The sequence below is a fragment of the Macaca fascicularis genome, chromosome 2 (assembly GCF_037993035.2).
Source record: "Macaca fascicularis isolate 582-1 chromosome 2, T2T-MFA8v1.1".
Classification (NCBI taxonomy): domain Eukaryota; kingdom Metazoa; phylum Chordata; class Mammalia; order Primates; family Cercopithecidae; genus Macaca; species Macaca fascicularis.
In genome coordinates this window covers 97,203,024-97,227,001 of record NC_088376.1, presented here as the reverse complement: position 1 = coordinate 97,227,001, position 23,978 = coordinate 97,203,024, and the positions used below count along the sequence as shown (strand labels likewise).

Below are 23,978 nucleotides of genomic sequence, written 5' to 3'. Positions count from 1 at the left end.
GTTTGAAGGAATTTTGTATGTATGTATATAAATGTATGCTTTATATAAACACAAATGAAAACATACTGTATGTATAGTTCTTTTTATTGTTTTATCAGTTAACAATGTGTATTAGAGATTTTTCCATATCTGCATCTCTACAACTACTTTATCCTAAGAGCTGCAAAGTATTACTTTGTATAAAGACAGTCATTTAACTAGACCTCTGTTGAAACACAGGCTATTTCTAGCAGGTTTTTTAAATTTCAAACAATATGGTGACAAAAATCTTTGTATGCAAATTTCTGTGTGTAAGGCCAAATAAATCTGAAAGATGAATTCCTAGAAGTACTGTCTGCTATAGAATTAAGCAAATTCTAAATAAGAAGCCAGGGTATCTACAAAGGAGACCAGAAAAAAACTACAAGTTTAATGCTTAGTGATTAAAGGGTGACAAATATTATCATAAAGTTAGAAGTTAAGGTTCTGAAAATGAACAAACCCATCAATTAAAAAAGGTAAAATGGGAGAAAATAAATTTTACCCCCTTGAGACAGAAAGATAAAAGGCCTGGAGAATCAACCACCTAATACATTTTTTAAAAGAAGAAGAAAGAAAAAAATAAAATAGCATGAATAAGGCAGAAAAAAGAAAAAAAGACATTTTTGGGCCTCTTTTCTTGCTTAAATCTGAGGCACAAGATAAAATTGATCAGTAGATTTGATACATATACTATTACATAGCCAAACTTGGATGCAAGATAATTTAAATGACTATTTGAGGCCTCATTTCTACAGGGTATCCACAGATTAAATTATTTCTACCAGGATGTAAAGTGTTGAAAGGAGGTTTCCCCCTAAAAACAGAAAGCAGAGCAGTAACTTTCCAGGAACAATATAAATATAGCTTGCCAATCTTCAATTTCTGATCAACTTTACAGAAAAATAAGAACAATTGCTTCATATATACAAAACAAACTTTTCTTTGGAAGGTCCTGATTAAAACATAAAGAGATTAAGAACTGTACTTTTCAATTACAATCCTATAATTTCCTAGGCAAATTTAAGATTGTTCTACCATCTCAACAAACATAAAACACAGTCAATTACTTACCTCTCCCAAAGTGCTAGGATTTGAATGCCACAATACATATTGACTCATGTTTTTGTCCATTAATGGTCCGTGGGTTTCTTTAAATGAAGTCCATTTTTAGAGTCCATAGATATCAGTGTTCTGCAAAACTAAAAACCTCAAGAATGTCAATGTACAGACCTAAGTTACCACTGAGATACCAACTCATTATGAATAAAAGTTATACTACACAGACATTTAGATGTCCACAGTTTAGTGGACATCACACTGAACAACAGATTGACACTGAATAGGAGACTGAGGTAGCAAAATTAGACTGGATTTTTAAGTAAGACAATAATATTAACATAAATCTACAGGATCTCAAAACATGACTTTGTACCATAATTTTATGTATTCTAAAGGTGGTACCACAGTAACAGTATACACAAATGGGCATGATTCTGGGCACTTTCCAGAAACTGGGAAAACAAGGTTTAAGGGTATGTAAACTTAAAATTTAAACAGTGCAATAGTATATTTACATGTCAACTTTTTGGAGTTTTCAACCTATTTTGAGAACATCTTAGATTTTTATATCTAAAAAATGCTTAAGAAGTTTCATCTCTGTAAAACACACACACACACACACACACACACACACACACACACACACACACTCCCATGTGGCATAAATTCAGGGTTTCCTACTCCTACTATACCCAATCTAATGGTAAGATTCTGAAACCAGAGCTGCTATCTCATTATGTGGTCCATACACACATTCACCTCACTGGACTAGGTAGTGATTCATGCCAAGATTTCATTACACAGCCTGACGACAGTCTCATCTGCTCTTTTTTTCCATTTGACAACCAAAACCAATAAGGTTACAGTAGTTGTTTTTTAGGTCCCTTCCCACTTTTTATCACATTTTTAAAATTAATTTTCATTTTTTAAGTTTTATTTATTTATATTTTATATTTTATTTATTTATTTATATTTCCTGAGGAGTTCACTCTGTCACCCAGGCTGGAGTGCAGTGGCCCAACCTCTGCTCCTGCAACCTCCGCCTCCCAGCTTCAAGTGATTCTCGTGCCTCAGCCTCCCAAGTAGCTGGAATTACAGGATCGCACCCTGCCTGGCTAATTTTTTCCATATTTTTAGTAGAGACGGGGTTTCACCATGTTGGCCAGGCTGGTCTTGAACTCCTGACCTCAAGTGATCTGCCCACCTTGGCCTCCCAAAGCGCTGGGATTACAGGCGTGAGCCACCATGCCCGGCCCCACTCTTGATCACATTTAAGACACCTAAACAAGTATTTCCAACAAAGGAAACAGTTTAATCTTCTTTTGGGGACCCTCTATTAATATAACTGTTTGGAAGGAGTTAACCTTACTTATAAACACCAGGTGTAATCTCTGACTGGATTTTTATAAATTACTATTTTCATTTTCATAATCAAAAATATAAGGTATATTCTCAATTATAATATAATAATAGTGAGTTATAATTCTCACATCTCAAATGTAAGTAGTACACTTACGTATAAGATAATGAAGAAACCATTAAGAAAAAGGAAAGCGGCCGCACACGCAGTGGCTCAAGCCCATAATCCCAGCACTTTGGGAGGCCAAGGTGGGCGGATCACGAGGTCAGGAGATCGAGACCATCCTGGCCAACATGGTGAAACCTCGTGTCTACTAAAAATACAAAAATTAGCTGGGGGTGGTGGCGTGTGCCTGTAATCCCAGCTACTCGGGAAGCTGAGGGAGGAGAATCACTTGAACCAGGAGGTCGGAGGTCACGCAGCGAGCCGAGATCGCCACTGCACTCCAGCCTGGCAACAGAGCGAGGCTCCGTCTCAAAAAAAAAAAAAAAAAAAAAAGGAAAATAAGTTTACTTTGCTTAAAAGAAAACATTAAGAGCAGTCAGTGCTATAACAGCAGTTTGTTTACAACGGTCCAACTCCTCCCTGGTATCATTTCCCTACAAGTTCTTCCCAGAAAAGTAAAGGAACCTGAAAGAAGCCAAAGTAAGTGACTCATCTTCTCCACCCGGATAAGAATACTAAGACACATTTCTAAATTTCAATAACCATAAAAGACAAAACTAACAAAACCCAACAATGTCCTGGGTATCTGCTGCACCAGCATCCTCATAAACCACTGGTTAGCAAACTAAACTGGAGTCATTTCTATATTCAGAGGTTAGAATACTGAAATTTGGAGAGAGGTTCTGCCGGGGAGGCAGAATCAGGTTGGGTGGTTCATTCATTCATTCATTCCTTCGACAGCATCTAAAGAATGCTTACTTGCGGCAAGGCATTGTGCTACGAGTTAAGAGACAAAAAGTTGAGGTCCCTGTCCCCTATTAGCAGAAGAGGTCGGGGTAGGTGAACCCTAGGTCAGTTCCTCTCAGTGTCCCAGGCTCCGTCTCTCCACCATACGCGCCAATGATCAGAAACCCATGGCCCCCAGCCATGTCTGATTCTAAGACTCAACCTGTCTGTATTTCCTCGACGACTTCGGGCCCCCAAGACCAAGTTCCCAAGAGTTCTCCATATCCTCAACCCCTCAGGGAGCCTCATGCCAAGGAGCCTTTTCTCCAGCCACGACCTAATGCTGTCCATTACCTAACCTGTGTCCGCCCGCGCTTAGGGCCCCGAGCGACCTAGGCCATCAACCCCAGCTGCCACCCTCGCCCCAGTTCAGATCCCGCCAGCAAGTTACCTGTCGGGGATCAGAGGCTCCCAGCGAATCCCAGACGCTCCGCCCCGCCCATGGCGTCACCCTCCACAACCAGGTACCGCCTCCCCTGCGTAACTTCCCGTGCGCCACATCCGGCCGGAATTCCACCGGACCCGCAGTCCCGCTGAGCGCCAGACTCGGCTAGTGACGTCACTTCCGACCTGTTCTTTGAGTTCACCTGGCGTCCTGTCACGCTCCACATCTTGCTTGTCGGATTTTATTCCGCCGGTTTGCTTCTCGGCCTATGTATCTAGCCTGGAAAAGTGCATGTTATCTTTTTGCAAACTTCTTTAGCCTTCTTTTCGGCAGCTACTTCCCTCTGCTCCTTCTGTAGGTTGTACTCATCACTGGTCAAATTCACCTGGCCTCTTGGAGAAATCACGATTGTTATTGTGATTTTTCTTATTTATCTACGTAGTGGAGCGCTAGGAGTGCAGGCTGTGAGGTTTCGCTATCTGGTTTCAAATGCTGCCTCCCACTTCTAACAGTGTTGCCTGGGCATGTTACTTAACCTCTCTGTGCCCACTTCAAGTGTGAAACATAATACTAGTACCTAGAAAATAGGACGATTGTATTACTTGAGATAATACACTGAAAGCACTGTCACATTGAAAGCATTCGATGAGTGTTAACCATTACTTTTTGCATTATTATGCACTCTTATTCCCTGTTGTAACATACCTGTGCTTAAGGACAACTGGAACCAGGTATCCTACTAGCCTTTATGTCCCCCCGCGTCCCCCCACCCCACTTTTTTTTTTTATTTTTACAGATACTCAGCTTTTAGTTAATTGATGATGCCTGGCACCCTCTTTGGAACTGTGAGCCCCTCCATTCAAAGTTGGAATCTTATATAGAAAACAACTTTAACCCTACTGGAAATAACCTGCTTAGTTATTGTACTAGGTGATGGGGAAAGTTGAATAAAACCCAGGCCCTACCCTCAAGAACATGGAGATACTCAATAAATGATTGTGGGAGGAAGGAAGTCAACCCAGGAAAAAGCAGAAGAGACCAGCTGAACTGAAGATTTTTTCTTAGCACAAAAATTTCACAGAATGACAGAACTGAAAGGAACTTTTAGAGGTAATCACTTTGTCAACCCCTTGCTGTTACAGGTAAGGAAAATGGGATCCAAAGAAGCGTCTAAATGTCACACAATGAGTTTCAATGCTAACACCAAAAGTAGAGTCTCAAAATGCTCGCCACCTCTCCCCGTTCCCAAAATCTGCCTCAAAATGTTAATAAGGTAGGGGTAGATTCACTTTTAAATCCTTCCCTCTCAAGTGAAAAGGATTAGGAAAGTCCCAGCCCTGGAGAGACAAGGGCAATGTAACCTAGATGCCGCCTAATTGTGATGATCATCTGAATGTTTGGTGTGGCCATTGCTGGATTCATTTGAAATACAGTATTTCCATTCCCCTGGCAAACTTCTTATATTTACCCAGAAATAAAGTGTAAAGTATCAGCTCCTGTGAGCTTCACCTTCAATTTTAACTGACTGGACAGGAATAAGTAACAGATCCAACAAACTCCAGAAGGTAACATAAACTCTGAATGCACTGTCAATGATGTGGCATAATTGCATTTAGTTTTCTCTAATATAATTATTCACCCTTTGTTTAGGAATATGACAGAGCTAGCATAGGCATTATTATTATTATTGAAATGTTGGTAATAGGACCATTTAATGGAAAATAATTCAATGTTAATATTATCTCATAGGCCCATCTTGTTCCCTCATTCAACCAATGGCATTTTTTCTCCTTTGATACTAATGTACTATAACTTAATACAAATAAATACAAAACAGGATGATGCTTTAATCAAATTTAAAATCATTTGAATGACATCTTTATGTTTCAAACAATCAAAATTTACACAGGTCTTAAAATCAACTTGTTTGGGTTCTATGCCAAGCTCTGCTATTAACTAGCCATATGACCTTAAATCACTTTACCCCTCTGGCCTTAATTTCCTGTTTGTTCCATAAAACAAACCATGTATTAATCTGTCTAGTAGAAAGCATGCATGTTACTCATCACTGTAACCACTAGATGGCAGGTGGTAAGGGACTCTTTTCCATTCTTCTTTTCTGGCTAAACAAAAACATCATTGTCCAGTGCCACCTATCTGAACAACTGCCTACACTAGTGATGATTGAGACTTTGAGAGAGGGTAGGTCTAAAATGTTTGTTGAATGAATGAAAGGATTCCAGTATTTGTTCTGAGCCTTTTATCCCTTACCACTGCCACCCCTGCCCCTTCTCCTATTAAAACACTTCCTCTTTTTAAAGCTATGGTGGTGGGAAGAGGAAGAAAAGATGAGATAATATAAAGAGGAGTTGGATTAGGAGAAGAATGGAGAAAAAGGCACTGTATTGCATCTCAAAGCAAACATTGGTGCACTATGGTATTTTTGGATGGAATAATATATTGTCTAGGACTTATTTTAAAATAATACACGAGGGCATCAGATGATAACTATTTGTCATATATTGATATTGTTGTTTCATTATATTCTTCTCTCTATTTTTGTGCATGCTGGAAATCTTCCTTAATACAAAGTCAAAAATAAGAGATCATGAGTGCATTTCTCATCCTGTAGATATTCAGACTAGCTCACTGAATCTCAGGATGCTTTTGCCTGATGTTACAGAAAACTTGTCACAGATTGGGTATTCCACATTGGAGATGAGAAGAAAGATTTTTATTAGGAATGGAGTGGAAGCAGGATTGTTCAGAGGAAGTAGTTAAACTGCTATTCATGTCCAGCAAATTCTCAGCCATCCTGAGAGGGAGCTTTAGAGTAAGTATTGCCCATCAAGAGTATCATTGTCAGGCTAAAATGGCCAGCCCCTTATACTAGCTGCTGTCTGACCTAGAAAGGGTGTAATCTCAAGCAAGGTGGCCTTCTGCTGCTGAAGCAGACCCTGAAGAAAATAGCTAGGGGCTGCCTGCTAACCGCATTCCCTACACCTGGGCAGCAAGTACTTCCTTGAAAGGGAATCTGGGCAGCGTATCTTTACATCTTCCACAAAATGCAACACAAATTGGCTTAAACAATAAGGGGATATCTTGACTTCTATAACTGGAGTATTATGAAGGCATCAGGGTTGGTTGCCTCAGAAACTCGACGATATCATCCAGGACCCATATTTGTTTCTGTCTTTGCTCTGCCTTCAGTAGCATCTGCTTCCACTTATGGCCAGCTTTCCTTGAGATGGCAAAATTGCTCTAGCAGTTTGTGTTCATATTTACACACTGTATATACCCTGAGGGGATGGACACACATTCAGTACAGGCATACTTCATTGTATTGTGCACCACTTTCTTGTGCTTCTCAGATATTGCATTTTTAACAAATTGAAGGTTTGTGGCAATTTTGTGTAGAGCAAGTCTGTCAGTGCCATTTTTCTAATAGCATATCTCTGTCACGTTTTGATAATTATTGCAGTATTTCAAACTTTTCAGTATTATTATGTCTGTTACAGTGATCTGTGATCAGTGATCTTTAGTGTTACTATTGTAATTGTTTTGGGGCAGCATCAACCATGCCATTAAGACAGCAAATTTAATTGATAAATATTGTATATGTTTTGTTTCATCAATGGGCCTTGCCCTCATCTCTGTCCCTCTCCTAGGGCCTCCCTATTCTGAAACAAAACAATATTGAAATTAGGCCAATTAATAATCCTACAATGGCCTCTAAGTGTTGAAGTGAAGAGTCACATGTCTCTCACTTTAAACCAAAAGCTAGAACTGGTAAAGCTTAGTAAGGAAGACATATCGATAGCCAAGATGTGCCAAAAATTAGGCCTCTTGTGCCATATAGTTAGCCAAGTTGTGAATGTGAAGGAAATTAAAAGTGCTACTTAAGTGAACACACGAATGACAAGAAAGCAAAACAGCTTCATTGATGATCTAGAGAATGTTCTATTGGTCTGGATAGAAGATCAAACCAGCCACAGCATTCCCTTAAGCCAAAGCATAATCCAGAGCAAGGCCCTAACTCTCCTCAATTCTATGAAGGCTAAGAGAGGTGAGGAAGCTTCAGAAGAAAAGTTGGAAGTCAGCAGAAGTTAATTCATGAGGTTTAAGGAAAGAAGCCTTCTCTATAACATAAAAGTGCAAGGTCAAGCAGCAAGTGCTGATGAAGAAGCTGCAGCAAGTTATCCAGAAGATCCAGCTAAGATTATTGATGAAGGTGGCTACACTAAACAACAACAGATTTTCAATAAAACAGCCTTCTATTGTAAGATGCCATTTAAGACTTTCATAGCTAAAGAGGAGAAGTCAGCATCTGGCTTCAATGCTCCCAAGGACCTGCTGACTCTCATTAGGGTCTAATGCAACTGGTAACTTTAACTTGAAACCAGTGCTCATTTGCCATTCTGAAAATCCTAGGGTCCTTAAGATTTGTGTTAAATCTACTCTGCCTGTGCTCTATACATGGAACAAGAAAGCCTGGATGATAGCACATCTGTTTACAGCATGATATACTGAATATCTTAAGCCCACTTGTGACATCTGCTTCTTTAAAAAAAAATTCCTTCAAAATATGGCAGCTCATAGACAATGCATCTGTTATCCAAAAGCTCTGATGGAGATGTACAAGGAGATGAATGTTATTTTCATGCCTGCTAACACAGCTTCCATTCTGCAGCCCATGGATCAAGGAGCAATTTCAAATCTCAAGTCTCATTATTTAAGAAATACATTTCAGCCAGGAGTGGTGGTTCATGCCTGCAATCCCAGAACTTTGGGAGACTGAAGTGGGCAGATCACCTGAGGTCAGGAGTTCAAGACCAGCCTGGCCAACATGGTGAAACCCCGTCTCTACTAAAAATAAAAAAGCCGGAATGGTGGCACACACCTGTAATCCCAGCTACTCAGGAGGCTGAGGCAGAAGAATTGCTTGAACCTGGGAGGTGCAGGTTGCAGTGAGCTGAGATCATGCCATTGCACTCCAGCCTGGGCAACAGAGTGAGACTCTGTCAAAAAAAAAAAAAAAGAAGAAGAAGAAGAAGAAGAAATACATGTCATAAGCTATAGCTGTCATACATAGTGATTCCTCTGACGGATCTGTGCAAAGTAAATTGAAAACTTTCTGGAAAGGATTTACCATTCTAGATGCCATTAAGAACATTTGTGACTAATGAGAATATTTGACAAATTTGAAGAGTTTTCTGAACAACCAACATAGCAGCTAGAAATACCTTACCATATGAGAAATGGTAGTCCCTGAGAAAGCCCCTAAGAGGAACAGCTTAGGGCAGACTTGTTAGTATCTTTAAATATTTGATGAAAGACCATTCTATTAAAGATAAATATAATGTATAATTCTTGAGTAGATAAAAATATCAACATTAATAAGAGTTTGGAAGTTTGGAAGAAGTTGATTCCAACCCACATGGATAACAGGAGGGGTTCAAGACTTTAGTATAGGAAGAAACTGCAAATGTGGTAGAAATAGGAAGAGAACTAGAATTAAAAGTAGAGCCTTAAGATAGGACTGAATTGTTGCAATCTCATAGTAAAACGTAAGTGAATGAGGAGTTGCTTCTTATGAATGAGCAAAGAAAGTGGTTTCTTGAGACGAAATCTACTTCTGGTGAAGATGTTGTGAACACTGTTGAAATGACAATAAAGGATTTGGAATATTACATAAACTTAGTTGACAAGGCAGCGGCAGGGTTTGGGAGGATTGACTCCAATTTTGAAAGAAATTCTCCTATGGATAAAATGCTACCAAACAGCATTGCCTGCTACAGGGGAATGTTTCGTGAAAGGAAGAATCCACTGATGTGGCAAACTTTATTGTTTTCTTATTTTAAGAAATTGCTTCCTTTTCTCATCTGTCGCCAAGCTGCTCTGTCCTGAAGAAACTAAAGCTGCATTGGGGTGAGGCCCACTTCATTCAGTGACTAACACCACACCTGGCAGAGACAGCCCTGCATTACCCACACCACGGCCTCTGTCTTCATCTCCAAGCTCCACTGCATCTACTCAACCCTCACCCTGCATGCTGATGAGGTGCCCATCATAGAGGATAAGATCAATGCCCTCATTAAAGCACCTGCTGTAACTGTTGAACCTTTTTGGCCTGGCTTGTTTGCAAAGGCCTTGGCCAATGTCAACATCAGAAGCCTCATCTGCCATGTAGGGGCCGCAGACCTGCTCCACAATGGCTCAATCCCCAGGCTTAAAATCAAGGCACTTTGTTAGGGAAACCTGGAAAGAAATAACAATTGCTGGAACATTTAAGTTATATCAACCTGTTTTTCCTTGACCTCAGCAATGCATCATATATTAGGTATATTCTATTTGCTACTCAAAGCAGATGGAACTATAATACTAGAGAAAAGGCAACTCAATTTGATTCCTCTTAAAGGTACATAGTACTGATAATGACTAACAATATGAATATTTTTATTGAGTGCTTTCCATAAGCCAGACAAATTCTAAATATGTATTTACACAAAAGGAAGAAGACCATGCTTGGTGACAAAGAAAGATGTGATATAATTTATAGCTAAGAACAAATACTTTAGTAATTTTTTAGAAATTGACAAGTATTGTCAAGGTTATGGAGAAATTGGAAACCTCATACATTGCTAGTGTGACTTTCAAATGGCGTGGCCACCTTAGAAAGCAGTTTGGGGCTGGGCATGGTGCCTCACACCTGTAATCCCAGCACTTCGGGAGGCTGAGGCGGACGGATTACTTGAGACCAGGAGTTTGAGACCAGCCTGGCTAACACGGGGAAATGCTGTCTCTACTAAAAATACAAAAATTAGCCAGGCATGGAGGCATGTGCCTACAATCCCAGCTACTTGGGAGGCTGAAGCAAGAGAATCACTTGAACCTGGGAGACAGAGGTTGCAGTGAGCCAAGATCGTACCACCACACTCCAGCCTGAACCACAGAGCGAGACTCCATCTCAAAAAAAAAAAAAAAAAAAAAAAAAATGAAGAAAGCAGTTTGGTAATTCTTCAGTAAGTTAAGCAGAGTTACCATATGACCTAGCAATTCGACTCCTAGATATATGCTCAAGAGAATTTATGCAAAAATTTGTATATGAAATGAATAGTTCATGAAAAATTTCATATACATATTCATATACAGCATTATTCACAGTAGCCAAAAAGTAGAAATAACCCAGGTATCTATCAACTGGTGAATAAATACACAAAATAGTTTATTTTTGCAATGAAATATTCAGCCATAAAAAGAAATGAAGTATTGATACATGCTATAACGTGGATGAAACTTGAAAACCTTCTTCTAAGTGAAAGAAGCCAGACTTTGACAAAAGGCCACATATCATGTGATTCCCTTTATTTGAAAAATCTAGAAAAGGCAAACCCGTAGAAACAGGTTAGTGTGTCTATTAGAGTAGATTAGTGGTTGCCAAGAAGAGAGAGGAAGAGGAATGGCAAGGGACTGTTTGATGGATACAGGATTTCTTTTTGAAGTCATTAAAATGTTCTGGAACTAGAGAGAGGTAATGGTCGCACAACCTTGTCAATATACTAAAAACCACTCAGTTTTATACTTTAAAAGGGTGAATTGTTTGCCACCAGCCTGGGCAACATGGCAAAACCCTGTCTCTACAAAAAATACACAGTTTAGCCAGGTGTGGTGGCACACACCTGTAGTCCCAGCTGCTCAGGAGGCTGAGGTGGGAGGATCACTTGAGCCGAGAAGGTTGAGGCCGCAGTGAGACGTGCACATCACTGCACTCAAGCCTAGAAGACCGTCTCAAAAACAAAATAAAATAAAAGGGTGTATGTATAGTATATGAGTTATACCTCAATAAAAAGTTAATTATCCCTTTTAAGAAAAAAAACACAACAGGTCAGGTGCATTGGTTCATGCCTGTAATCCCAGTACTTTGGGAGGCCAAGATGGGCAGATCACTTGAGGTCAGGAGTTTGAGACCAGGCTGGCCAACATGGTGAAATCCCCCCTCTACTAAAAATAGAAAAACTACCCAGGCGTGGTGGTGCGTGCCTGTAATCCCAGCTACTCAGGAGGCTGAGGCACGAGAATTGCTTGAACCTGGGAAGCAGTGGTTGCAGTGAGCCAAGATCATGCCACTGCACTCCAGCCTGGGCAAAAGAGTGAGACTCTGTCTCAAAAAAAAAAAAAAACCACTTTGCTGGAAGTTTAAAAGGCTGGCGGGGGTGGGGGGGAACCCTGTCTTTATAGTTTTAAAAGAGAGAGCAAGAGAGAGCAAACATGAATTAAGGAAACATGAATATGGCCCGATTGATGAGAGGTACAGGATACAGGGAATCAATGCTCATTGAAAGAGTCACTGACAAATTCGAAGAGTGTTCTGAACAACCACCATAGCAGTTAGAAATACGTTACCATATGAGACATGGGAGTACCTGAGAAAGCCCCTAAGAGGAACAGCTTAGGGCAGACTTGTTAGTATCTTTAAATATTTGATGAAACACCATTCTATTAAAGAGAGATTTAATGTGTAATTCTTGAGAACAAAAGTAGAATCATGTAGGGGAAGGTCGCAGGGAATAGAATAGGAACTTTTTTTTTTTAAAGTAAGCAGAACTCTGTACCTTGAAGAGTGCTGTGTTGCCCATCACTGGAAGCATTCAGAGGGATGAGTCATCTTTTACCAGGAATGGTGGTGAAGCATTCCTGTATTAGAAAGAATACTCAACAAAGTTACTTGGGGCATATCTCCAATATATATCTATGTAGCCTTTTTCTTACTAGGGTCAGTTTGTCAGAAAAGCTAAAAGGGATGATCACTGGCAAATGAAATATTCTCTGAAAAGAATGATATACGGTGGAAATTGGGAGAAAGACCTGCAAATGATAGCCTAATTGCATTTTCAACACGAAATGAAATTGGATGCCGGAGAATGCTGAGATGTCATAAAAGGTGCTTATGTTGTTGAAAAGGGACATTTCTTGTATGATTTTCAGTTCAGAAGCTGACAGAGATGACATATGTAATGAAGAACTACCTGCAAACCTAAAGTGACAAGCCAGGCTCACTGAAAAGCTAAGAAGTTGAAACACGAGAAATAGCAGTGAATGCATTCTCAGATCAATTTTTGGCTGTGTTCAGCTCAGATTTGGTTGCAGCATATGACTGTGAACTTTAAATATGCTCAATAATACATCATTGATCTCTGACTTATTTCACCTGATGAAGAAAACACGCAATTGAGTCATTTTTGCCACAATTGCATTTTCTTTAGGAATCACGATGGCTTCTATTAAACATTAATATAATGAATATATGTATATCTCCAAGGCTCAACACTTGACACTTGAACAAGCCACTTGAAATTATATAAATCGTCATTACTGATATTCTTTGTGTCAACCTAAGAAACCAGCAGAGAGACTCTAAAAATATTGAGTTTAATTGGGAATAAGCAGAAGAATTGCAATACAGGACACTGGGGCCATAGTAAACTGTGGGCATATTTGAGGAGGTTGAGGTAAGGGGAAACTTTTAAAGGCAAAAGAAGTACGCATAATTTGTTTTGAAACAAAGAGAACATTGGTTACAGTGGTTTATCACAGAAGATGATGTCAGTTCATTAGTGGAGACAGTGTGCCAGGCAAGCATTCTTGCCCTTTTGGCTAGCTGTCCCTGTGATTCATGAAGCAAGACGCAGGTTAGAAAGTCTTTGGCAAAAGTTCTTGTTACAGGCAAATGTGCATAAGAGCATAAGATACTTTCAGAGAGTCTTTGATATAGTTCTTATCATAGGCATGTGTGCAGGAGGGCTTTCCCTTTCTAACCTGACTCTTTTTGTTTGGGTTTGACATGAGTGACTCCATCTTGAGATTGACAACTTTCATATTGGTATTGTGAAGAAGTTATTTTTATCCTATATCTCATTTTTTTTTTTTAAGACAGAATCTCACTCTGTCGCCCAGGCTGGAGTACAGTGGCGCGATCTCGGCTCACTGCAACCTCTGCCTCCTGGGTCCAAGCAATTCTCCTGCCTCAGCGTCCCGAGCAGCTGGGACTACAGGCGCGTGCTACCACGCCCGGCTAATTTTGTATTTTTAGTAGAGACAGGGTTTTACCATGTTGGCCAGGCTGGTCTTGAACTCCTGGTCTCAGGTGATCTGCCCAAAGCTCTGGGATTACAGGTGTGAGCCACCATGCCCAGCCATTCTATCTCTCATTTAAAACATTTATGTGAGTAGCCTTTTTCCTTGAATGTCAGCCAACTTCACCCTGGAAGAGTATACCCAATGCCCATTTAGGGCATGGTAAAATTTGTTAACAAACAGACTCAAATTTATTTCTTGCTGCCTTAATAGTCTTTCATCACCCAGACTAGAAAACATTATTTTGTTTGTTCCAGAAAAACCTGATTGGTTTACCAGAGAAGTCAGTTTTGATGGCTTCATGTCACTATTGAATGAAATTTCACATGCGCACCCTGGGTTCCTGGGCTAATAGATCACCATTGCAGGGAAAGCTGGGTTTAGATAGCCACTTCTCTTCTTCCTATGACAATAGATTTGCGTGTTCTAGCAGCAAAAGCTTGATATTTGCATTGAAATCCAGCTCACCGTTTGTCTTCTGGGCATTATGCTAAGTTATAGCATTTCCATTCTTTTATCTTTGTTTTTAACTGTAATGAACCACTTCGGACGAACTGATCTGCTTTTGTGAATTAGGGATATAATGCGACATAATGACAACAATGAAGCCCAACCAACGCATTTAACAAGCAAAAGCACTAACATGAAAATGGTGTGGAAGTGCGCTAGCCAAGAGGACCAGCATCCTGTTAAGTAGCAATTACTGAAACAAATTAAATGAGAAGATAATTTAAGAATATATCAGATCATAACAATGATAAGGAGACTGTCAGGTGGTCAAGCAGTCTATAAGTAGCAGGATGGTAGCACCTGCTAAATTGGCTTGTCTTCTATGGAATCAGCAAGTAAGAAGCCCAAATGGATTTAGACAGTTTAGTATTTACAGCAAAAGAAAGTCAGCATGGCATCAGCTCCCTGTATCCCTAGTATCACAGCATGACACCAAACAGAGGAACCAGATGACAGATGTCAGGAACGGTGAGTTGCTCTGTTGTTGAGGAGCAGAGCAGGATCAGCATTGCACAGCCCTGTTACTGTGCCCCCACAGTTTTGTCCACTAGGTGTCTTTCTTGCCTCACCCTAGTCCTTGCCCTGTTAAGAGCCAACCCTAAACTACCACCAAGCATTTTTATAGATCTTCACAGAAGCTTGCAGCCGAACCCTTAGGTGGGGGCACAAGGCAGAAAGTTCTGCATTCAATTGAAACTAGGAGGATAAATGAGAAATGGCCCGCGACAGACTCCTACCAGACAGAGGAGAGGCTGCCTCAAAGTGGCTCCACACCATGCTCATTATCTCGTCTTGCTCCAGGAGGAATTTCAGGCTATTCAGAGCTGTGAAGCCTTGCCTACTTAGCCTTTGTGGAGATGTTCAAAGTTGCTAGAACACCCTGGCAGGGTGTTCCTGTAAAGACCAATATCTGAAGCAAGATGACTGAATTTATTGCTTACTATAGTAAGGGAGAACTGTGCCGGCTGTGCAAGTCTCTCCAAGCAGAACAAGCTGTTGGTCTCACTTAGAGTTTTAGAGCACAGTGGAGTTCAGGGATCAGCGAATTTGCAGAGGTGTTAGAGATTGATATCTCACCTGTAAGAAGCTGATTGCTGTGATGAGGCTGTTGTTGATTGTCAATACTCAGAAGCATGTGCTTAGGACTGTTCATGATTGGCTGTCATCGAGACGTTGTCATTGATCATTGAGGCAGTTGTCCATGCTGAATTGAATGGGGTCTCATTGCTACTTGTTACCAGGGCTTCAGGTCAGTCAGTACTTTTCTAGTAGAAGCCCAAATTCAGGCTCTTGTATCTGATGTGCAATTGATGCCAAACACTGACACATAGCAGTTCGGAGATAGAGGAAGGTTTGTTCTATCTGGCCAAAGCAACAAGGTAGGAAAGCAAGATCTCTCAAATCTATGTTAACAAAAGGAAAAAGCAGGGAATTTTTATATGGCTAGAGAATAAAGGAGGGGGAGTTTTAGGGAATCAAAGTGAAACGTCTGTTTCCTCAGTCCCACTTAACACCTTAAACAACCAGAGTTCTGGGCGTCAGCAGCTGGTTGCAATAACTTTCAATGCATTCATTCCTTCAGCAAACACCTTTTGTGACCCTGAAGTTATCTCCTCCCACTTGACAAATAAACAGTATATCAGAAGTTTATAGTTACATTGTGGGAAAAACAGGTATTGGGCAAAAAGCAAGTGGTTAACATGAGCAAACAAGCAAGGTCCTGATCAGAATTCTCATTATTTTAGTCACTAAAAAATGCTGGGGTGCTGAAAATCTCAAGTGACCCAGTTACAGTAGTAGTGTTGCAGGCAAATCCCCAAATTTAGGCTCAGCTCACAAGGCCAAGTGGGTTCTTGGCTTCATGCAAGAAAGAATTCAAGAGCAAGCCGACAGGCTGGGAGCAGTGGCTCATGCCTGCAATCCCAACACTTTGGGAGGCCGAGGCGGGTGCATCATCTGAAAGTCAGGAGTTCGAGACCAGCCCGGCCAACGTGGGGAAACCCCATCTCTACTAAAAATACAAAAATTAGCCAGGCATGGTGGCGCATGCTTGTAACCCCAGCTACTCGGGAGGCTGAGGCAGGAGAATTGCTTGAATCCAGGAGGCAGAGGTTGCAGTGAGCCGAGAGGGTGCCACTGCACTCCAGCCTAGGCAAAAGAGGTAGACTCCGTCTTAAAAAAATTAAAAAATAAAAATAAATAAAATTTAAAAAGAGCAAGCCGATAGAGTAAAGTGAAAACAAGTTTATTAAAAAGTAAAAGAATAAGAGTGGCTGCTCCAAAAGCAGAGCAGGGCTACCCCATATGCAGAGTAGCATTGAGGGAGCTGCTGGCTGGCTATTTTATAGCCATTTGATTATATGCTATACAAGGGGTGGATTACTCATGAATTTTCTGGGAACTCCTGGAACCGGGAGTTTCTCCCCCATCCAGACCATACAGGGTAACTTCTGGATGTTGCCATGGCATTTGTAACTATCATGACACTAATGGGAGTGGTTTTTAGTATGCTAATGCATTATAATTAGCATATGATGAGTACTGAAGGTTGCTTTTTTGCCATCTTGCTTCTAGCTGGTTTAGGCTGGTTTCTTTACTGTCCCGTTTCTTATCAGTGTGGTCATGTGACCTGTTGTTTACTGTCTCCTGTCTTTAATCAGTGGGGTCATGTGACCCACTGTTCTGGGAATGGGTCTTTGCAGGCATTATTAAGCTGTTTCCTTATCCTTAAACATCTTATGACTACTGGTCATGACTGGCAAAGGATGTGCCTTGCTAGTTTTAAGATGGAGTTGATTTTAAAATGGTGTTACCCTGGGTCTCCCATGCTTCTATTTCCCTAGCATAATCCTCGCTTTACTTATCACAGAACTCTTAATCTTAAGGAGAGATGAAGGACAAGATCATTCTTCTGTAACTTCTTCCTGCTGATTTTATGAGCATAGCCCTGCCTAGTAAAGGAGGAGTAAAAAATATCTGGATGCCTGATCTAAGGGGCAGGGGCAGGATGTCTTTATTTCCAAACTCAGAAGATAGGACAGGTTAGAAGCCTTGTGCCAGCATGATGTTTATATGGGATTAGTATAATCTAGACCACACAAATTTCACCAAGACGTTAAACAAGCAAGGGCCAAAGATTAGTAATAACAAGATAGCCATCAAAAGTCCTAGGAAGAGCAAAAACTAAGTGAGACTTGGGAGGGCGCTTTTAATGAAAAGTTGCCCCATGGGGCCAAAAAGCTGACGACAGCTCCAACCCTAGCCAATATAAGGCCGATTGCCTGCCGGCATAGCACTCAGGTGAGTGATGTTATATAATTGTATGTTAGGGTCTCTGCTTGTCCTATTGTGCATTGATCCAGGAACCAAACGTTATCAATACCCTGATAATCATGTGTTTTATGATCCCAAATGAAACACAAGTTATTTATAGGCTGATTGAGTGGGTGACCACATAGCCATAGATATCCATTGGGGTGCAAATCTGTACGGGATGGAGTTGTTAAGAAAACAGAGTACCTGCAGGAGGGACTAAGGCTGTTACTTATGTGTTTATTTGCAAAACAACAGCTTTAGGTGTCCTAGGGGTTCACAAGTATAGGTCATGGTGTCTTTCTCAGGTGCCCCTGCGGGGCCTCATAAGAAACAGGTTTAGGGCCGGGCGCGGTGGCTCAAGCCTGTAATCCCAGCACTTTGGGAGGCCGAGACGGGTGGATCACGAGGTCAGGAGATCGAGACCATCCTGGCTGACACGGTGAAACCCCATCTCTACTAAAAAATACAAAAAACTAGCCGGGCGAGGTGGTGGGCGCCTGTAGTCCCAGCTACTCAGGAGGCTGAGGCAGGAGAATGGCGTGAACCCGGGAGGCGGAGCTTGCAGTGAGCCGAGATCTGGCCACTGCACTCCAGCCTGGGCGGCAGAGCGAGACTCCGTCTCAAAAAAAAAAAAAAAAAAAAAAAGAAACAGGTTTAATCTTTGACAAGTGTACCCAGCTAGTGACTCCCTCAAATTTAACAACAGTTGGGGTACTTAGCAACACCTGATAGGGGCCCTTCCATTTTGGTTAAATTTGATCTTCAGGGAATCCTTCTCTCCAAGTTTTTAATAAGACTAAGTCTCCTGGTTGAACAGGGAAGCTATGAATATTTATGAAAGTGGTCCTGATGCATGTATATTGAACAAACATGGAAGAAACATATGACTGTTTACCTTGGGGTGGAGAATTAACCCTTCCTTGGCATAGTCTTAGATTCTGTTTATAATTTGATATTTTATTGCCTTGAAGAATCTGTCAGTCTTATAAGCTCTATTTTAATATTAAGCCTGGTCAGTTGTGCCTGAATTCCAAGGGGTAGTGGGGGGAGTATAGCGAGGTGTGTCCAACCCCAACTTCCTTCATGGCCAGAACTAGTTTTTTCAAGTTTTGTGTGTGTGTGTGTGTGTGTGTGTGTGTGTTTTCAATTTCTTTTGGCCAAGAGGGGTGTTCATTCTGTTGGAGAGCTTAGGATTTTATTTTTGTTTATATGTTTCCTTTTTTGTCAAGGTATGAAAGAGGCAGCATCGATAGCCAAGCTTTTATTTTGTCCCATATCGATGCTGGGGTGACTTGCTACCTGCCTCGGGTCCATCATGTCCTTCAGTGGGAACCCTGTGGCAAGGGACTTAAGAGTCAAAAGATTTATAGCCAATGAAACATTACAGGCCAGATGGGAATGGAGATGGACAGGCATTCATCAACCCTTAAAACCCCCTTTAAGCAACCTAAGAGCCAAAAACCAAAGCCAAAAGGCAAGGTCATAAAATTGACTTTTCTATAAATTCTATGCATTGAGCTATTGTAATCTTGGCTTTAGCAATTAGCTATACAAAACACAAGCATTTTTTTTTCAGCTGCACAGGCATCTGTGCACCTGGCCTTGATTAGGAGGGTCTGAATTAATTTTATCCCTCAGGACCAGCCCCAACAATCTCATGTGATAGTCCCTAGGCCACCTGGAGGGATTTAATAGTTTTAAATTCTGTAGGTAAAACAAAATATTTTAAAATTAGCAACGTTTTAAACAAAAGGTCATAGGCCTTGCCTAATTCTAAAGAATGATAGGAAAGGAAGCCCATAGGTAGCCAAACATTTAAATTATTTAGTATCAAGGCATAGAAAAAATTATATAATTTCAGATAAAGGTAAAATTATTAAACGAATTTTAATGTTTTGAATACAGGTCAGTCCCTGTGTCTCACAAAAGCAGTTTATGGCTGGGTGAGGTGGCTCAGGCCTATAATCCCAGCACTTTGTGAGGCTGAGGTGGGCGGATCACCTGAGGTCAAGAATTCGAGACCAGCATGGACAACATGATGAAACCCCATCTGTACTAGAAATACAAAAATTAGCTGGGCGTGCTGGCAAGCACCTGTAATCTCAGCTACCTGGGAGGCTGAGGCAGGAGAATTGCTTGAACCTGGGAGGCGGAGGTTGCGATGAGCCGAGATTGAGCCGTTGCACTCCAGCCTGGGCAACAGAGCGAGCAAGACTTCGTCTCAAAAAAAAAAAAAAAAAAAAAAAGCAGTTTACTTTAATTGCTGCTTTTGCCCAGGTCTAAAGTCAAGGCTTTGGTTAACTTGGGTTTGGTGTCAGATACTGGCAGGACTCCATGTCTTCTTCAGATGAGATGTGTGTACCCAGGAGTCAAAGCCCTGTAACTTAGCACAAGGATTAGTTAATAACACCTGACGAGGACCCTTTTAAGGGGACAAGAAGGAGTCCTTTAATGGTTTTCTTCGAGTATATGTAATTATCAGGCTTGAGGTGGTGATACTGGAGTTCACGCTCTGACTAGAAGCTGTAGAAAGATTCTACAACCTTGCAGTGATTAATTTGTATAGCCTTAATAAGCCCCAGTAATAAGACTGAGAGACTTAATTTAGGATTTTGATTTTGAGGACATTTGTTTAAGATGTAAACAGGCTCAAAACATTTGATTAAAACAGAATCACAGGTTATTGTAAAATAAGTCATACATTTAACCAAGAGTGATAAGTGATAATTAAAAGACCTCAAAGGCAATACAGAAAGTTAAATGGATGTAAAAACCTTAACCCTTTTAAATCTCAGTTGGTTTTTTTTTTTTTTTTTAAAGACGGAGTTTCGCTGTTGTTGCCCAGGCCTGAGTGCAATGGCATGATCTTGGCTCACAGCAACCTCTGCCTCCCAACGTTACAGGGTGGGTCGTTGTTCTTAGAACTCCCAAGGTGGTGGCAGGCTGCTCCCAAGATGGTGGCAGCCGCTCCCAAGATGGCAGCAAGCCTTTTGTTCTCTCACCTGAGGTTCTTTTCCTCACAGATTCCAAGGAGTGGAACCTTGGGCCATGCAGTGAGTGTTATAGCTCTATTAGAAGCTGTGGGTCATGGAAGAGAACCATGGAACCCAGCAACTAGTGTTGCTGAAGGAAAGATCATCTCAGGCCTTCTCAAGCAGAAAAAATGCTGAGAACAGGAAGACTTTGCAAAAGCTGAACTTCTGAGATGTGATTCTGAGTTTTCAAAAGAAATAGGCGGGCCGGGTGCAGTGACTCACGCCTGTAATCCCAGCACTTTGGGAGGTTGAGGCGGGCAGATCACCTGAGGTCAAGAGTTCGAGATCAGCCTGATCAACATGGAGAAACCCCCGTCTCTAATAAAAATACAAAATTAACCGGGCGTAGTGGCGCATGCCTGTAATCCCAGCTACTTGGGAGGCTGAGGCAGGAGAATCGCTTGAACCTGGGAGGTGGAGGTTGTGGTGAGCCGAGATCACGCCATTGCACTCCAGCCTGGGCAACAAGAGCAAAACTCCATCTCAAAAAAAAGAAAGAAAGAAAGAAATAGGTTAGGCCAGGCACAGTGGCTCATGCCTATAATCCCACTTCAGGAGGCTGAGGCGGGGGGATCACTTGAGGCCAGGAGTTTAAGACCAGTCTGACCAACATGGTAAAACCCTATCTCTACTAAAAACACAAAATGTAGCCAGGCATGGTAGCACCTGCCTGTAATCCCAGCTACTCAGTAGGCTGAGGCAGGAGAATCGCTTGAACCTGGGAGGTGGAGGATGCAGTGAGCTGAGATCATGCCACTGCACTCCAGCCTAGGCAACAAGAGTGAGACTCCATCTCAAAATAAATAAATAAATAACAATTTTTTAAACATTAAAAAATTTTAATTTTAATTTTAATTACAGGCATGGTGGCTCACGCCTGTAATCCCAGTACTTTGGGAGGCTGAGGCAGGAGAATTGCTTGAACCTGGGAGGCAGAGGCTGCAGTGAGCCAAGACTGTGCCACTGCACTCCATCCTGGGCAACAAAGTGATATTCTGTCTCTAGAAAAATAAATAAAATAATAAAACTAAAGGAAATAGATTATAAAATTGAAAGTAAATTTTTTTCTAATTTCAGTAAGAGCAAGTCAATACCTTAGGAAAATCTTCTTTTAATATAGGGGACCAATCTTAAAAGACTATTATAAATAATTCCCTTTAAATTATAGCTAACTATGTATGGTGCAACTCAGGGTGAACTTGCACGTGTTTCAGGTGACTTAAACCTTCTTTTCTTTTTTTCTTTTTATTTTTTGAGACAAAGTCTCGTTCTGTCACTCAGGTTGGAGTGCAGTGGCGTGATTTTGGCTCACCACAAACTCCACCTTCCAGGTTAAAGTGATTCTCCTGCCTCAGCCTCCCGAGTAGCTGGGACTATAGGCGCGCTCCACCACGCCTGCCTAATTTTTGTATTTTTAATAGAGACGGGGTTTCACCATGTTGGCCAGGCTGGTTTTGAACTCCTGACCTCATGATCCACCTGCCTCGGCCTCCCAAAGTGCTGGGATTACAGACGTGAGCCACCGCACCTGGCCAACCCTTTTTTTCTTATGCTAAATTCTTCCCTTACCCTACTCGGCTGAGGACAAGAGAAACTCACCTAGCCTCCAGTTCCTATCATTACATTTCATGGCTATCACTTTAGTAGAATGGGAAGCATGGGAAAGCACAGACTTATCAAATTATAAGGATGCTAAAAGTCGGGATTTATACCCATGAACCAAAGGAAAGCTCAGAGTAGGGCACTGCCTCTGGAAGGAAAACATGCAAAGTGGCACCTGTGCCCACCTAAGGTCAAAGATGTCTGACACTCAGATTGGACCCCAAAGGGGGTAACCTGGGGGATCCTCCAGACCTCAGTCTCTCCAAAGGAAACACCCTCGGCAGAGGTTCTGAGGTCTAGTACTACCTGCTTAGAATTTTCTCTGGCAGTTGCAATACTGTTTGGCCCCAATATTGTTTAGAATCTGGAGTTTGCTGTTGAATGGAAAAGTGGAATGGAGTTGCATGTATCCAGGCTTTTGGGCTGCTGTTCTAAGCTGGGTCAGGACTGGTTAGCATGTGAAGTTCTCCTTTGGTGCTGTTTGGCCCCCGTGTTCTTTGGAATCTGGGGAGGTTTGGCCTTTAAATATCAAACTGCTGTGAAAACCGCTTTACCTGAAATTTTGGTTCACGGCATTGTATTACCTATTGGGGCAAACAAAGTAAAACTGGCAAGCTTGTATTGCTGTCTCATGGCTAGGGTTCCAAGCTATTGGATCTTTGTGTGTGTATGTGTATATACATTTCTAGATGTGGTTATTTGTATGTACACTTATTGTTATATGATGTGTCTACAAAACTGACTTATAAGAGCACTCATATATTAAGTAAATAAATCTAAGCAATTTCAAATTCATGTGACTTTATAAGTTGCTAAACAAGTTGGTTTTAAAATTATTGATAAAATAAAAATAGGTATGCCTTCAGAATTGTCAGCATACATGTTGGTCTGGATTTTGTTTGTCTTTGCTAGATACTTTGAGATGTCAGTGTTTGGCATAGAAGGTTATAAAACTATAACCCAGCCAAAACAAAATGATCTGGGTTTGAGTGCTTTTTTTTTTGACAAATGAGAGTAATTTAATATTGTTTGCTAAATCTTCTGAGTTACTGGTAAAAATACCAATGTATTTAACTTTGAGGCTCTTACTTAGGTTTGGGTGAGCACCTGATGTTCACTGGCTATTAAAAACATGGTTAACAAGGAAACAACTAACTTTAAATGATAATGTCTAATACCTCAGTTTACAGAAGTAATCTAGATAAACTGTTAAAAAGGTAAAAGAATTAGCCAGGCACAGTGGCTCACACCTGTAATCCCAGCAATTTGGGAGGCCGAGGTGGGCGGATCACCTGAGGTCAGGAGTTTGAGACCAGCCATAGCGAAACCTCGTGTCTACTAAAGATACAAAAATTAGCCAGGCACGATGGCTGGCGCCTGTAACCCCAGCCACTCGGGAGGCTGAGGCGGGAAAATTGCTCGATCCTGGGAGGTGGAGGTAGCAGTGAGCCAAGGCCGTACAACTGCATTCCAGCCTGGGCAACAGAGTGAGACTCCATCTCAAAAAAAAAAAAAAAAAAAGGAAAGTGAATGAATTGAGTACAGTGAATGTAATAAATGTTTTAGGGAAACTTTTTATGTAAATTAAAATCTTAAAATTATTTTG

The 23,978-nt window shown here is 41.1% G+C and overlaps 1 protein-coding gene across 8 annotated transcripts in view; it reads right to left on the bottom strand.

Moving 5' to 3' along the window:
* MAP3K13 (mitogen-activated protein kinase kinase kinase 13) overlaps positions 1 to 3,849 on the bottom strand; it is a 190,092-nt gene extending 186,243 nt beyond the window's left edge. For all 8 annotated transcript variants that reach the window (XR_012430960.1, XM_065540323.2, XM_074031586.1 and 5 more), the window contains exons 1-2: positions 3,783 to 3,849; positions 1,093 to 1,220 (exon numbers count right to left, since the gene is read on the bottom strand). The gene's annotated coding sequence lies outside the window, so the exon portion shown is untranslated. The remainder of the gene's footprint in view (positions 1 to 1,092; positions 1,221 to 3,782) is intronic.
* Between the last annotated feature and the right edge of the window lie 20,129 nt (positions 3,850 to 23,978).